This window comes from Silene latifolia, chromosome 10, assembly GCF_048544455.1.
Source record: "Silene latifolia isolate original U9 population chromosome 10, ASM4854445v1, whole genome shotgun sequence".
NCBI classification, from domain to species: domain Eukaryota; kingdom Viridiplantae; phylum Streptophyta; class Magnoliopsida; order Caryophyllales; family Caryophyllaceae; genus Silene; species Silene latifolia.
Window position 1 is genome coordinate 69,740,999 of NC_133535.1, and position 15,079 is coordinate 69,756,077.

Sequence of the window (15,079 nt, forward strand, 5' to 3'; positions counted from 1 at the left end):
TAAGTTTGTGTCAACTATGAAGATGGCCAGTATGAAGAGTAAGGGGTATGAGCTGTACTTATGCAGTGTCACTGATTTGCTAGCAACTCCCAACACTAGTCCAATTAATGCAATTGGCATCGGTTGAAAACAGTGACTGGCATCAGTTCTCAACCGATGCCAATCAAGGCGATGTAAATGCCCTTTTTTCAATTGGCATCGGTTCACAACCGATGCCACTTTGTTTATAATGACATCGGTTGTAACATAAGAACCGATGCCAATATTGCGTTAGGAACTGATGTCAATGTCAATATATTAGGATCTATTACACCTCACAACCGATGCCACTCTCATTTTTCTTTTTTTTTTTCTTTTTCAGTGCACAATTATAAATTATACACCCTGCAATTAATTTCATACAAGCTATTAAAAATTCAGCAATATCTCTCTGTAAATTAAAGAATCAAATCTTAACAACCTACAAAATCAATTTCGATACCAACAAATTCAAATCCAATACAACTATTCCACGAATTACATCTAAAAACATAAGCACATACACGTGTTTTCTTTACAATGGTTCGTTCACTACAGGTCATCTGTTTTTACAATATAGATCCCAAAGCTCCTTAACCTTGTTCATTTCATCAATCGTAACAATGTACCTGTACCTGAGACACACTGTATAAAGAAGAACAATATAATGTTAAATTCAATCATCAGGTAAAGAAACTACTCCATGTGTCCCAATTATTTGTTGCCTTTTTTGTGACGAGTATTTTAATCAAAAGCAAACAAATGATTGGGACAGAGGAGGTATAACTTAAAACAATTTAGAATGAGAGATGAATTTAAATACCTTCTCTAAGTTGTCTTTTGGGACTGAATATTATACATCCATTTCAGACACAGTAAGCACACTCGTCATTATTTGGTTGTAAAAATCAAATCCATATTAAGTGAATTGTTAGTTGATTTGCTGTTGAGTTGGGCAGGAGATTATGAGCCCACACATACAAACAAGCAAACTGCCAAATCTCCTTGAGAGGCCTAAAGTGTACATGGGCTAATGTTAAATTGGTTAAATGAAATATGAAAAAAGAAGAAGAATTTAGGAAAAGCTACTTTGAATATGTTGTACTGCTTAAAATGTATACCTGGCATATTATCCAAATGATCACTGGCAGCTTATCTTGTCCTTGGTATTTGGAATTCTCCCTCAGTGGCTTAAGTCTCCAAACCATAGCCAAGACAGCAAAAATAGCAACCTGTAATCTGATAGTGATAACAATTATAAATACAAATGCAACAATCTTCATTGGAAACCTGTAACTCTCTATGGGACACTAAAAGTAGATAAAATAACCAGATGAAGCATCATATGATATAAGCATACATGTAAGCTCAACAGAATACTAGAGGAGGGAAAAAAGGATTCTGTGAAAGACCAAGCAAAAATATGTATCCCAAGACAGTTCAGTTCAGATAACAATAACAACAAGTAAAAGCATGTACCAAGAAACTGTGTCAACACAGTCTTATCCCCATAATTTTACACAAAAGTACAATGCGGTAAAAGCATTAGGAGCATTTTTACGACTTCAATCGATTTTACTAATTTTGACTGCATAGTTATGGGATTCCTGTTTCACATTCTTATTACCTTCTCTTTTCATTATTTAACCTCTCATAGACACACTTCCAAATAAGTTCATGTTAGCTGACGCAAGCATTTCCAGATTAAAGCTAGTAGCTAAAGAGCTAAACAACCCACATTACTATATTATTATTGAGATCAAGGGAAATCAGAGGAGGGGAGGAAAGGATTGAAAATCTCTTCTTTGTATAACCAAGGGGTCGCGTCAAGGAATGAAGAGATAATGGAATCGACAGAATCCATTTTCTCCTTCCCTTCCAACAAACCCACCATCTGTTAAGTTGAAAATATATGTGATTAATAAAAGGCCAGTAAACTCTACTGCAAAGTTCAAACAAATGGTCCACAAACATTCAGACCTCAACTAATAATCACCAGGCTGATGGAATCATGTTACCTTAACTGGACGAGTAAATCAAACCATTGCATAAACTCGCTTCAAATATAAGTTATCTGAATTATGTTCAAGCTTCTAGTTCTAATTTCTACATAGATTCAAGTATCTAGTGAGTCAATAGACCTACTCTATATGGTGCAAAACCAGAATTAATGAATGATACGTACGCCTCAAACAAATTATGTAATGCCTTCCTTTAACAGCCGATCAAAACAAGCTAAACACAAGCATAACAGTAGCCAAAAAAGATCTAAAATAACACAAGTGAAAGAGCGATATTACTTATATTAACTGCATATTTAAGTTGGAACAAGATCCAAATTTCAATCATACTCATATGACCAAGGATTGTAAATGTGTTCGAGAAATTAACTAATAGTCCTAAACTAACCCTTAATCGCCGTTTTACATCTGTAGTGTACTCGTGTAATTCAAAAATAACTACACCAAATTCCACAATGAATGGCACAATAAACTAATTACATCATTCAATTGCAAAAAATAAGTTAATAACTTACCAGAACTGATATTAAAAAAAAACTTACAAATTACAAAAATATTAAAAAAAGGATGACCGGAAGTAAGAGTTAATGTAGACTAACTCTATCAACAAACTAATTAGGTTAAAAAAAAATTAATTAGGATTTGAATTTGAGGACGGTAAATTATGGTTTGGATGGAATTTTACCGGCAAGCTGATTAGGTGGAGCGGTAGCCATAGCCAATATGTCAAATCGAAGTAGCGACAATGTTAGTGCGCAAGAGTGGCGAGAACGGAGTGAGACGTGCGTGGTTGAGGAGCTGAAGGGAGACGAGGGGATGTGAGATGGCGAAGGAAATGATGGTTGTAGTGGTGGTCTGTAAGCGTAAGGGACGCGGTCCGGTGAACGGTAAGAGATGTGCGCATGGGTGTATACAATAGAGTATTGGGATGGTGGTTGTAATGGGAGTGGGTAAGGCATGGCTGTGTATGATGAGGGGTGGGGGGAAAGTCTATAACCCTAACTTTTAAAAATGGTAAAAGGACAAACAAAAGTGACATCGGTTGTAGTAAGTAACCGATGCCAGTGTCCAGAAAATAATAATTGCATCAGTTATTTACTAACAACCGATGCCAATATCACCATAAACTGAATTTGGCATCGGTTATTAGTACAACCGATGCCATTGTGTCGATGCCAATTGTCATATTTCTACTAGTGCAAATTGGAAGAAATCAGAGTGGTTCGTGACTTTGCTGATATTTTTCCCGATGAGCTTCTCGGTATTCCACCTCAAAGGAATGTAGAGTTTACAATTGATTTGATTCCGAGGACAAGTCCGATTTCCAAGGCTCCTTACCGCATGGCTCCAACAGAAATGCAAAAGTTGAAGAAGCAACTTCAAGAAATGATTGAGAAAGGGTTTATTAGACCGACTGCTTCACCATGGGGTGCTCCAGTGTTATTCGTAAAGAAGAAAGATGGTAGTTTGCGTCTTTGCATAGATTATCGCGAGCTAAACCGGGTAACCATTAAGAATAGGTACCCTTTGCCGAGGATTGAGGATTTATTTGACCAATTGAAGGGTGCGAGTGTCTTCTCTAAAATTGACTTGAGATGGGGGTATCATCAGATTCCAGTTAGGAAAGAGGATATTCCTAAGACTGCTTTTAGATCCAGATATGGCCACTATGAATTCAATGTGATGCCGTTTGGGTTAACCAATGCCCGAGCTGTATTCATGGACAAAATGAACCGTACCTTCAAGAAGAGCCTTGATAAATGTGTAGTCATGTTTATCGATGACATTTTAGTCTACTCTAAGGATGAGACGGAACATGAGACACACTTGACGATTATTCTAGAGACACTTCAGAGACAAAAGTGGTATGTTAAATTCTCTAAGTGCGAGTTCTGGCTAAGTGAAGTGGCTTTCTTGGGTCACGTAATTTCGGGTGAAGGGGTTAAGGTGGATCCAGCTAAGATTCGAGCAGTGATGGATTGGAAAAGTCCAGTTAATGTAAATGAGGTAAGAAGCTTTTTAGGTTTGGCTGGTTACTACCGTAGATTTGTAAAGGATTTCTCCACAATGGCTAGGCCAATGACTCAGCTACTAAAGAAGGAGTCAAAGTTCATTTGGACTGAATCTTGTAAGGAAGCTTTCGTGGAGCTTAAGGAGAGATTGACTACAGCTCCAGTTTTAACCCTCTTGAGGATGTCATTGATTTCGAGATTTACAGTGATGTCTCCAAGCTAGGTTTAGGGTGTGTGCTCGTGCAGCGGGGTTAGGTGATTGCTTATGCTTCAAGGCAGTTGAGGGTTCATAAAGTGAATTACCCAACCCATGATCTAGAGTTGGCAGTGGTAATTCATGCTCTTAAGATTTGGCGTCACTATTTGGTTGGAGTACCATGTCGGGTGTTTACAGATCACAAGAGCCTAAATATATATTTACCCAGACAGACTTGAACCCGAGAGAAAGAAGATGGTTAGAGCTAGCAAGTGACTATGACTTGGAGATTCACTACCATGAAGGCAAGGGTAATGTCGTTGATGTTGCTCTAAGCCGAAAGGTGGAGCATTCTGCTAATTCTATCATAGTTCTGCCCGATGAGTTGTGTAGAGAATTTCGGAGAATGAATTTAGAGATTGTACACCTAGTGGACATTCTTTTCTCAGCTACTCGTTTGTCAGCTATGGTGGTTGAGCCTGATTTATTTAAGGAGATTATAGATAATCAAAAGGATGATGTGATTTTAGGAGGTTTTAGGGTGAATTTGAGTCAAGAAAAATCTCCAGGATTCGAGATTGATTCTGATGATGCTTGAAAGTTTCAGGGAAGGTGGCGTATACCTAACGATACTGAGCTTAAAAGGAAGATTATGCGGGAGGCGCACATGACACCTTATTCTGTACATCCGGGGGGTGATGAAATGTACCAGGATTTGAAGCTAATGTATTGGTGGCCTAATATGAGAAAAGATATAGCTAACTATGTGATTCGATGTCTTACATGTTAAAAGGTAAAAATTCAGCAAAGGAGACCCAGTGGTCTGTTGAAACCACTGGATATTCCGACTTGGAAATTGGAATCTATATCTATGGATTTTGTGATGGCACATCCTAAGACAGCTAGAGGAATGGATTCTATTTGGGTAATTGTGTACAGGTTAACTAAAAGCGCTCATTTTGTTTCCATGAAGGAGTCGTGGAGCCTACAAGAGTTAGACAATGCATATCAGCGCGAGATCATCCGATTACATGGAGTACCGAAAGATATTGTCTCTAATAGAGATCCTAGGTTCTGTTCGCAATTTTGGAAGAAGCTTCAGTTAGCTCTTGGTAGTGAATTAAGGTTTAGCACGGCATTCCACGCAGCGACAGATGAACAAGCTGAAAGGACAATTCACACTTTAGAAGACATGTTAAGGGCTTGTTCACTGGAATTTCACGTGGGTTGGGAGAAGAGTTTACCTTTGGTGGAGTTCTCTTACAACAATAGCTATCATGCTAGCATCGGGATGGCTCCTTACGAGGTACTTTATGGGAGAAAGTGTCGTAGTTCGTTACGTTGGAACGATTCAAGTGAAGTTGCGACCCTTGGTCCTGAACTGTTACAAGAAACCCGCGCGTAGATTGAGGTGATTCGAGGTAGGATGAAGGCTGCCCAGGATCGACAAAAATCTTATGCTCATATATGATGTAGGCCTTTGGAGTTGGAGGTAGGTGACCACTTGTTCCTTAAGGTGTCGCCTACGAAGAGAGTGAAAAGATTTGGTGTGAAAGCTAAGTTGAGCTCTAAATATGTGGGACCATACGAGGTGTTAGTGAATATTGGCGAGGTAGCATATAGGTTGGCCTTGCCTCCTAATTTGTAGAAGGTACATGATGTGTTCCATGTATCCCAACTAAGAAAGTACCAAAGTGATCCACCACACGTTTTACAAGCTGATATACTTGAGGTTGAACCTAATCTTACCTATGAGGAGAGACCGATTCATATTCTCGATAGGCAAGATAGACGACTGAGGAATAAGGTGGTTCCCCTAGTTAAAGTACTTTGGCGATGATAAGTTCGAGGAGGAAACCTGGGAGACAGAAGCATTGATGCGAGAGAAACACCCTCACCTATTCTAGTGAGCATCGTCCGCATATCGCGTTTCACTTATATTTCTTTCTTATATTTGCCTTCCTTCATTCTTTTTTCCCTCAAGTTTCGAGGGCGAAACTTCATAAAAGGTGGGTAGAATGTACCACTTATAAAATTATTAAATATATAATAACAAGTTTAGAGTAAAATAAAATACAATGGAATGTGTATTAAGTAAATTAATTGACTTGAGTCTATAAATATAATTTTAATTGTGATTAATTTACCAATTGTCGACACGGGCTGACCCGAAAGACATCGGACGGGCTAATATGTAATAAGTTGACTTGGTTATTAGACCTAGTTTTATTGCCGAGTAAAATTCGTGAAACTCACGTATACAAAATAATAGAGAGCCGCCTCCTTCTTTTTCCCCTCCTTTTCCCTCCTTTTCCCATCTCAATTGCTTTCCTGTTCAATCTTCATCTTTTACCCCACTACTGTCTTCAATCGTTCTAGGTATGTAACTCCGAGACTCGAATTAGTAGCAAACTATAATCGTTCGGGTTCAATTTGATTTGTAAAATTTGGTTCTTTAGCTTAATTGTATAGGTGAAGCTGATGACGATCCGGAGGCTGATTATTACATAATCAACGACGATATTTAGGGCTACTCATATAAGGTGATATAGATGCCTCTTGTTTGCTTAATTTCGTAATACGTGCTGTTTTATGTTGTTCTCTCTATTGGGCGTCACTCCTGGCTACCAAATTGGTACTGATCTTGTCTTGGAATTCATTGTTAGTATGGAATGCTTAACTTGGGTGAGTTCATTATCAGCATGACATAGGCTTTGTCATTTATGAAAGTACTGCTAGAAAGTTTTCACCATTATCAGCATGACATAGGCTTTGTCATTTATTGTTAGTATGGAATGCTCCTGCCATCAATAAACTCCTGCCATCAATTAATATGTTGATTAGTCACTTATGAAAGTACTGCTAGAAAGTTTTCACCATTATCAGCATGACATAGGCTTTGTCATTTATTGTTAGTATGGAATGCTTAACTTGGGTGAGTTCATGTTTAATCTATTACTCCACCGTGTTCTGGTTCAGGTGAGATTTGAATCAACGGTACTGTGAACCTTGCTTGAACTTGGTTTTTGTTGGTGCAATATTAAGTGCGAACCTCTTTATGTCTAAATACTAATTCTCATATAAGACGATTTTATAATAAGCTTATTGTGAGACCTCTCACATTAGGGGCAGTTACTTTTATTAAGTTCAAGGTTTCCTTATTTTTCTTCTTTAAATTTCCAGTGTATTACTTATATGTCTCATATTATCTAAATGTAAGACGGTCTCATAAGAGACTTACACATGTCTCAATCAAATTTTATACCATATTTAGGGCATGAAATTATTTTACGAAACACGGTAACTTAATGATGGGAATGTACAAAACTAGCAATGGCCCTATAAAGTGAATTTACTTACGACTAACTTGGCATTGAATTTTGTGATGTGAACATGAGGTCCTAATTTTCAATGCTTGGAACTATGCTTCAATTGAGAATTATACATATTATGTTGTTGGGTAGTTGGGTAGTTGGTTAGTTGGTTAGTTGGTAACGCATAACTTGGGAAATATTTACCTGCAAGGTAGGCAGGTGTTGCATGGTACACTACTTGTTCTTGTTTCTGTAAACTTGCAGGTTTACTCCAGTTACATAAATTGTGGTTTGGAATTAATATCTTTAACTTAAAACTATTGTTGGAAATTATAATGGACATTTGTGAGTAATTTATTTTATGATGCCGTCTTGTGTAGTTGTATAGCTATAAGTATAAGTAGTTGGGTCTAGTTGAGAGGTAGCAAGACGGGTGTTTAGTAGTCCTTGTTTTGGAATATGTGCCTCCCGTTGATAGGTTACCACTTCGTGGGTAGATCCTTATGCCATATTGTTGGTACAAGGTCCACGAGGTCACTCCATCGAGTAGCTGCGGTTGCTTGATTTGAGACTATGAGATTGGTTACCATTGTTGGAAATCTATATCTCATTACTCAACATATTCATATATGTTTCAAAATTAATTTAGGCATAAAATTAATTACAAATCTTATCCATGCAAACTAAAAATAGATAAGTGAAGAAATCGTTATCTCACCATATGATTTTCGGATATATGGGCACAAGTGAGTTCTCCTACTCACTTGTTCTCGAGCTCTCCATTTAGAAGAACACGGTTTTAAGTATAGAATCCCTCCCAAAAGCATATACCCAAGGAAAACTCATAATAACCAATATTATTTAGATCTAGTAACAATATTAGTTTTACTTAAAATATGACACAAAATAATTTTTGTTCTCTCATGTATTTCGGTTTTAGAGAGAATAGATGATGGAGTTTTATTTCTCTAGGATTTTTACAAAAGATAGAGATAAACACCTTTCTTACACTAGAAAATGTTTTTGTTAAAATGAATGAATAATAATAGAGAAAACCATATGGGTTCCTCACATGGAAAACCGGTTGGGGGGGCTTTATGGGGAGCCTATGCATGCAATAGTTGCTCTTCTCAAAAGCTATAGGGTTGCATGGCTAGTAGTTAGCTTTCATGATTGTGTTTCCCACTAAAAATTAACACAATAATAAGCCTAATACTCCCTTCTTATTTCGGCACATATGATGTAAAATGGAAAATCCATTTTACACATTAAGTTGTCAATTTGTCACATGTAACATGTTTCATGACATTAGGTATATCAAATGTATTTTTAACAATTAAAAATCAACATATTAATAAAATATGTCACTTATATAATTAACCTAGTAATTCATAATTACTTGTACCGTAAAGTGTTCCGAATTATAAACTACAACATTCTGTATTTATAATAATTTATTCATTCCGTTTCAATTGTTTCTGTAAACAATAATTTCATCTAAGTAATAAAATAATTCGATTACTTAGACCGTGTCTCATTTAATCATATTACAATAAGATACGTTAATTATACTCACAAAATCATCCGTCAATTTTAAGCAATTTAATTAACTCGTATCGCTATACGATTAATTAAATAAACAATTAAGAGTATTTCCCTATAGGTATGACCTAAGGGGATCAACTGATCACCACCGTCGCACGATAGTAATGTCAAACTCTAGTCAGCCAATCATTACCGATATGTGTGGACCAGTTGACTGTAAAAATATTACATCCCACATGTATTCTTAAAATGAGATTTAAACATGTGATCATTCTAATCGACAATTGTGATCGCATTATTGTCGGAGGACACATATTCCAACAATCTCCCACTTGTCCTCGACAAGTGTGCATCACCAATTCTCTTGTCCTATTACTATCTCCCACTCAATGCAAGGTGTCTTTCGGGTCGTACTTTCAAGTGATCATATCGAGAGTGGTTTCCTCGATCTGGAGAATAACTGATTGACCGGATTTATCTATCATAGATACCTTCCGAGCGTGGCCACGCATTTCCAGTTCATTACTCCTCGAGTGGCCCTGATATATTGTTTTAACCCTGACAAGGGGGTGGACAATTCCTATCGCACTTATTCCCTTCGACTAGCCACAGCCATCATAACCCAAAATATTCCCATTTGACCCCATTTACGAAGGTCGTAGTAACACAAATTAAAGTTAATCTAAAACCGTGCCACCTTAGGCGAATAGTCTTTAGTCAAAAGAATCGACTCATTAGAATACTATAGTAGCTCTCGCCACGACCAGGCTATATAAATTTGCCAGAACTCTATAAGCGGTCACTGCCCGACAAAGTGTTCCTAACAATCTGCCTATGTGATCGACTAGTCATCTCACATGACTCTATGGAACTTGAACTTACCATCAATCGCATCACACTCTAGTCACTTCGAGACGTCACCTCATACAAGTGACTATGGGCGAATACCATGTTAATCCGGGTTCACTTTAACGGGGTTCAATGTTGTCTCTACAACCCGTTTGGATGTAACAAAGTATAATAAAAGAGTTTTAAAGTAAAACTCGAACGACAAATGCGATTATCACATATGAATAGTCAATGCCTGATTACTACTTCATATTCTATAATCCAGTTTGATCTTGAATGTAGTTGTTCATCTCAATTTAATTGAAATGACATGACTTATCATGTTAAGCCTATGAGAAGGCTTTGGTTAGTAGGTTTTATCAACTTCTTGTACCTTACTCAACCTTACTACATACTCGTTTTCCTTTGTAATGTATAAATTTACATTACAAAACATTCTGAGTACGTGCCGAGATCCAATCAAGACATAGGCCTTCTAGCCTTAGAATAGCTCCCACTATTTTCACAGTGTGCGGGACTCATCCTTCTTGCACATCCCATGATTGCAAGTGTACTCAATTTCCATTGTAAATATTTCTCATTGTTCTTTATTGCCTAGAACGATTCTAGAATATCTACTTCTTAATTAACATGGCCACAATGGTATCTTAACCATCCTAATGTGTTTTGATTATGGTTTTGTCAGAAACCATGCGCAATCTCAATTGTCAATTGTCACTTGTGTAATACCCTTACACAAAATTGCATCAAAAATACTTTGCATTATATCCTTAATGCTTCTGCAAGCACTTAAGGGTAATTAATATGGCTACTTGGTAATTATTTCTTGAATTCGATTTTGAAACAATTCATCATACTCAAAGTATATGAAGTGTTATACATCATTTCCTATTTAATTGATTCGACAGCGGAAGCGAATGGAATCAATCAAATATGTTCAACTTGATTGAACTAGTCATGAATCTTATAAACATAAGACTTCTTATTTGACGTTAATATCATGTAGATTTATCTCCATAAATCTGGATATTAAAGATGTACTATATTTCTCCAAAGTCTTAAATCATTGTTAATGATCAATATGTCATCCACATATAAGACTAATTAAAATTTCCGTAACTCCCACTAAACTCCATGTTTAAACACAACTTCTCGACTTATCGAGAAAAGTTTTATAATATGATCAAAACATTGATTCCAACTCACTGATGTCCTACTTAAGACCCTCTCTTAAGTTTCACATTATCTTAGGATTGTAAGAATCTATAAAACTCATGACATGTATTGAATACATTCCTTCTTTTGAAGAAGTGGGTTTTAGATTCACTCGCTATGTATTTCATAATGAAACACAATCCCTAAGAAGATCCAAATAGACTTAAGCATTTCAACTAGTGCAAAACCCTTTGCTACCAATCAAGCTTTGAAATCTCTCTTTATTAGTGCAAAACCCTTTGCAACTAATCAAGCCTTTAATTTCGGATTTTCATGGCTCTAAGCCTTGTATTGAGTTGTGACTTAAACATTCTCATGTAAGTCATATGTCCATTACTTTCTAGAAGTAATCAACTTGAATCAAATGATTTCTTTGTAAGTTACAATCTATTTACTTTCTAAAAGTAACACTAATTCATCATCTTCAACGAGTGATGATTTTAACCTCCTAGGTTTTGAAGAAACAACGTCTTTCACAAAACGTCTCATGCAGCCAAGAAAGACCAGTTGATAGCGACATAACATTCTTTGTGGCTCTTTAATAATTTCTCCCACTCTGTCTTCTAGAAATAAACTTGTATTTTAGAAAGACAGCTTCACGAGCCACAAACTTGTTGTACTCGTGATAATTGAAAGGGAAAAGTGAGTATTTGTTTCTTGTGTAAGCTTACAAACATGGTACATTACCATTTAATATCTCATATGATTCGTTTAGATTTAGTGGAAAATAATTTAGACAAAAATGATAAATTCCCCAAAAGGATCAAGTAACTCAAGGTAACTTGATTGAAGTCCAAACCATATCGAATAGCGTTTGAATTCTTTATCCGACCACATATTATCCCATAATGCGTGTTAAGAGAGATTAACCTGTGATACTATATCACATTTCATTTGGCTTATATCAAAGTCTTCACTTTGATAACCCCTATCACGACTAAATCGTGATTCCTTGACCTCTTTGAACTTCTGCAAAGATTTCTCTATTTACCTTATTAAGTGAACACATTAGTATCAACTTAAATCGTTGGTAAAAGAAAATGATCAACCTATTATGGATCAATGATTTACAATCTCGATCTCCTTTTCAACCAAAAGGCACGAGACATCTTGCTTTGAATACAAGATACGCATATACCATTAACAATCTAATGGTTTCAAGAGTACTCGATAACTCTTTGCGTTCATCATTCCAAAATTTAAGGTTTAATCTTGGGTTACCGATTTGAGTCTTACATCATCTACATGATGTGTTATTCTAGTTTGGTTTAGAATATAATCACCTTGATAATGGGCTAGCCATATATCAAATTATGGTGTATAGGGTCAAAAAAGTGAAACCTCTTTTGTATCTTTAACAAGTTATATTCTTATTTAGAGTTTATGCACTTAATAGTCACAATTAAGTACAACTTTAAATCCAAAAACTAGATTGAGTACACAATTACTCTATCTCTCGACATTATTGTTGCTAGTCGTCATATTCTAATCATCTTATGTGTCGAATACAATGATGAAAACCTCCACTGGTTTCTAATATTGACGAAGTAGTACTAGCAAAATTTATGTTTAATCAAATAAACATTTAAAGAAGAAGGTCCCATTAGATGTCCCACAACTAACTTGTTGATTTTTCAATAATTTGGGGTAGTTTCCTTTCTAGTGTCCAACATTTAAGACAGTGGAAACTTTATCGGTCGGGATTGATAGGTTTAGTATCGCTATTCTCAACAACTTTACTTTTAACATTACCTTGTATCAATTCCATTATAATTTTTACTTCTTGAACCTCGTCCTTTTCTTAACGGTTTAAGAGAATGCTCCCACTCATTTCAAAGAGTCTTTACTTAGAGAAGCAAAGTTTGAATTTTATGAAGATTACTCTTCAATTCAATCGTTTTAGTCTTAAAACTTTCATTGAAGTGGTTGCGTTATTTTGGTCAATTACGAATTCTGACAAATCTAATTACCAAAACAATTTATTGCGTCAAGGTACTTAATTCAATTAAGTATATGAAAAAACAATCCATTGTAAGTAGATCAAGAATCAAAAACCTGTTTGATAATGAATAACTTTTATCTATACTCTTTACAAGAGATCCTTCCAATGGATAATATGAGGTTTTAGAAGAAAATTCATATTTGTCTTTAGTTACGATGTTTTAATGGAGATTTGAAACAAAAATCCAAATGATATCGTATATGAATTGTGGTAAAGAAATAGAACAATATGATAACGGAATTGTGAAAACAAAAACATTCATCGTTATAATAATACTTGTAGATAACAAGTAAAGCATTTACATAGTGACCTCTACCCAACTATGATAAATGATTCCGAGATCCAAATTCATATTAACTTGGGCACGCGATAGCCGATGAAACCCTTATCAATATAACTCGGTGGACTAACTCTTTAATCGATTCTACTTTTAGAATTCTCGATCGATAAAATTACTCTAATATTTATCTATAGCACGGAACACATGCGGCTACGGTCACGAATACTTCCATTGAGCTCAATCCAAATTTCGAATAAATGTGTCCATAATCCAAATCCACATCAACTTGGGCACGGGATAGCCGATGAAACCCTCATCAACACGAATTCGGTGGATAGACATTTATCACCCACTTCCCCTACGTAACAAGGTTTGTACCCCGGGATGGCCGAGTGCACTCCCTCATGAAATAGGTTTTCATGGTTTCTACTTTTTGGTAAGGCTATGTCTCAATTGTTTATTTTCAGCGAGAGGTCATGTCAATTTATTATCTATCACGTTTTAAGTGAACTAAAGCGGTGAACTACGATAATTGTAATTGACACGGTCGATAAACTCGATTAAAATGATAATGCATGTTTTAGTTATGGCGATTTAGCGATGCATGCGACATATAAATAAAATGCAATGCATAAATTAAATCCTAGTATGGCCTTCCTAAAATAGAAAATCTAATTAACTATTACATATTCGGAAACCAACTCCATTTGTCCCTTGAACTTCGGTTTTGGCACGCATCTCGAGGTAACACCATCTTTATGTATCGCCTTCTTGAGTGACATCGTCTTCAAGGAACTCCGAAATAAATAAATTACATAAAAAATTACATAATTTCCTATTATACATTTGTAATTAAAATAAAAATAAATCTATTAAATTACAAACGGTGATACGAGATCACAATAAATTACAACCGAATCGATATTCCCATACATTTCGGGAATACCAATTAAAAGCTAAGGCCATACTAAGTAAAAATTACATAAAATAAAATTATGACAATCATAAATAAAATGCAGCATTATAATATGTATGAACATGCCCAATTTTATGCTAAATCGCCTTTAAGGAGCCAATATCGTATATTTAACGGTTTTTACGGATTTGCATGATTCAACCTTTTAAAATCACAATAAATTACATAAAATCATATTTATGCACAAGTTAATTACCCTAACCAACTTAGGACTCAAAATTAGTCTTCACTAACTATTTGACTATAATTAACTCATATTTCTTAAAATTGTTCATTAATGGACTCAAAATTATAATAAAATGCTATAAACTCCAAATAAATCGTAAAAATTTCAAATAAATTCAAAATTCAAAATTTAAACTTAAGAACATTCTTGAAAAATACCATGACACTCATAATGTTCAAAAACTTAGGTTAAAATTTCGTAAAATTATCGGAAAAACTATGTTGCGGTTTATCGGATTTATCAATAATAATCATAAAAACATGAGAAAATTATATTCATCAACTTTTCAATTTTAGATCTGAAAAAGGTAATAAAATTCAACATGTGACGTTTTTCCTTAGTCATGGAGTATGTTTTAGCAATTTATACTAATTAAGTCACTATTTATGTTATTTTTCATCAAAAATTCATAAATCATGCATAAA

At 35.4% G+C, this 15,079-nt stretch overlaps 1 long non-coding RNA gene across 1 annotated transcript; it reads right to left on the reverse strand.

The window, feature by feature from the left end:
* Window positions 1-468: 468 nt before the first annotated feature.
* On the reverse strand, window positions 469-3,033 carry LOC141609025 (uncharacterized). The gene is made up of 4 exons (XR_012527143.1): window positions 2,725-3,033; window positions 1,140-1,257; window positions 842-864; window positions 469-663 (listed from the first exon to the last, which is right to left on the reverse strand). It is a non-coding gene; the product is annotated as an uncharacterized LOC141609025 (long non-coding RNA).
* Between the last annotated feature and the right edge of the window lie 12,046 nt (window positions 3,034-15,079).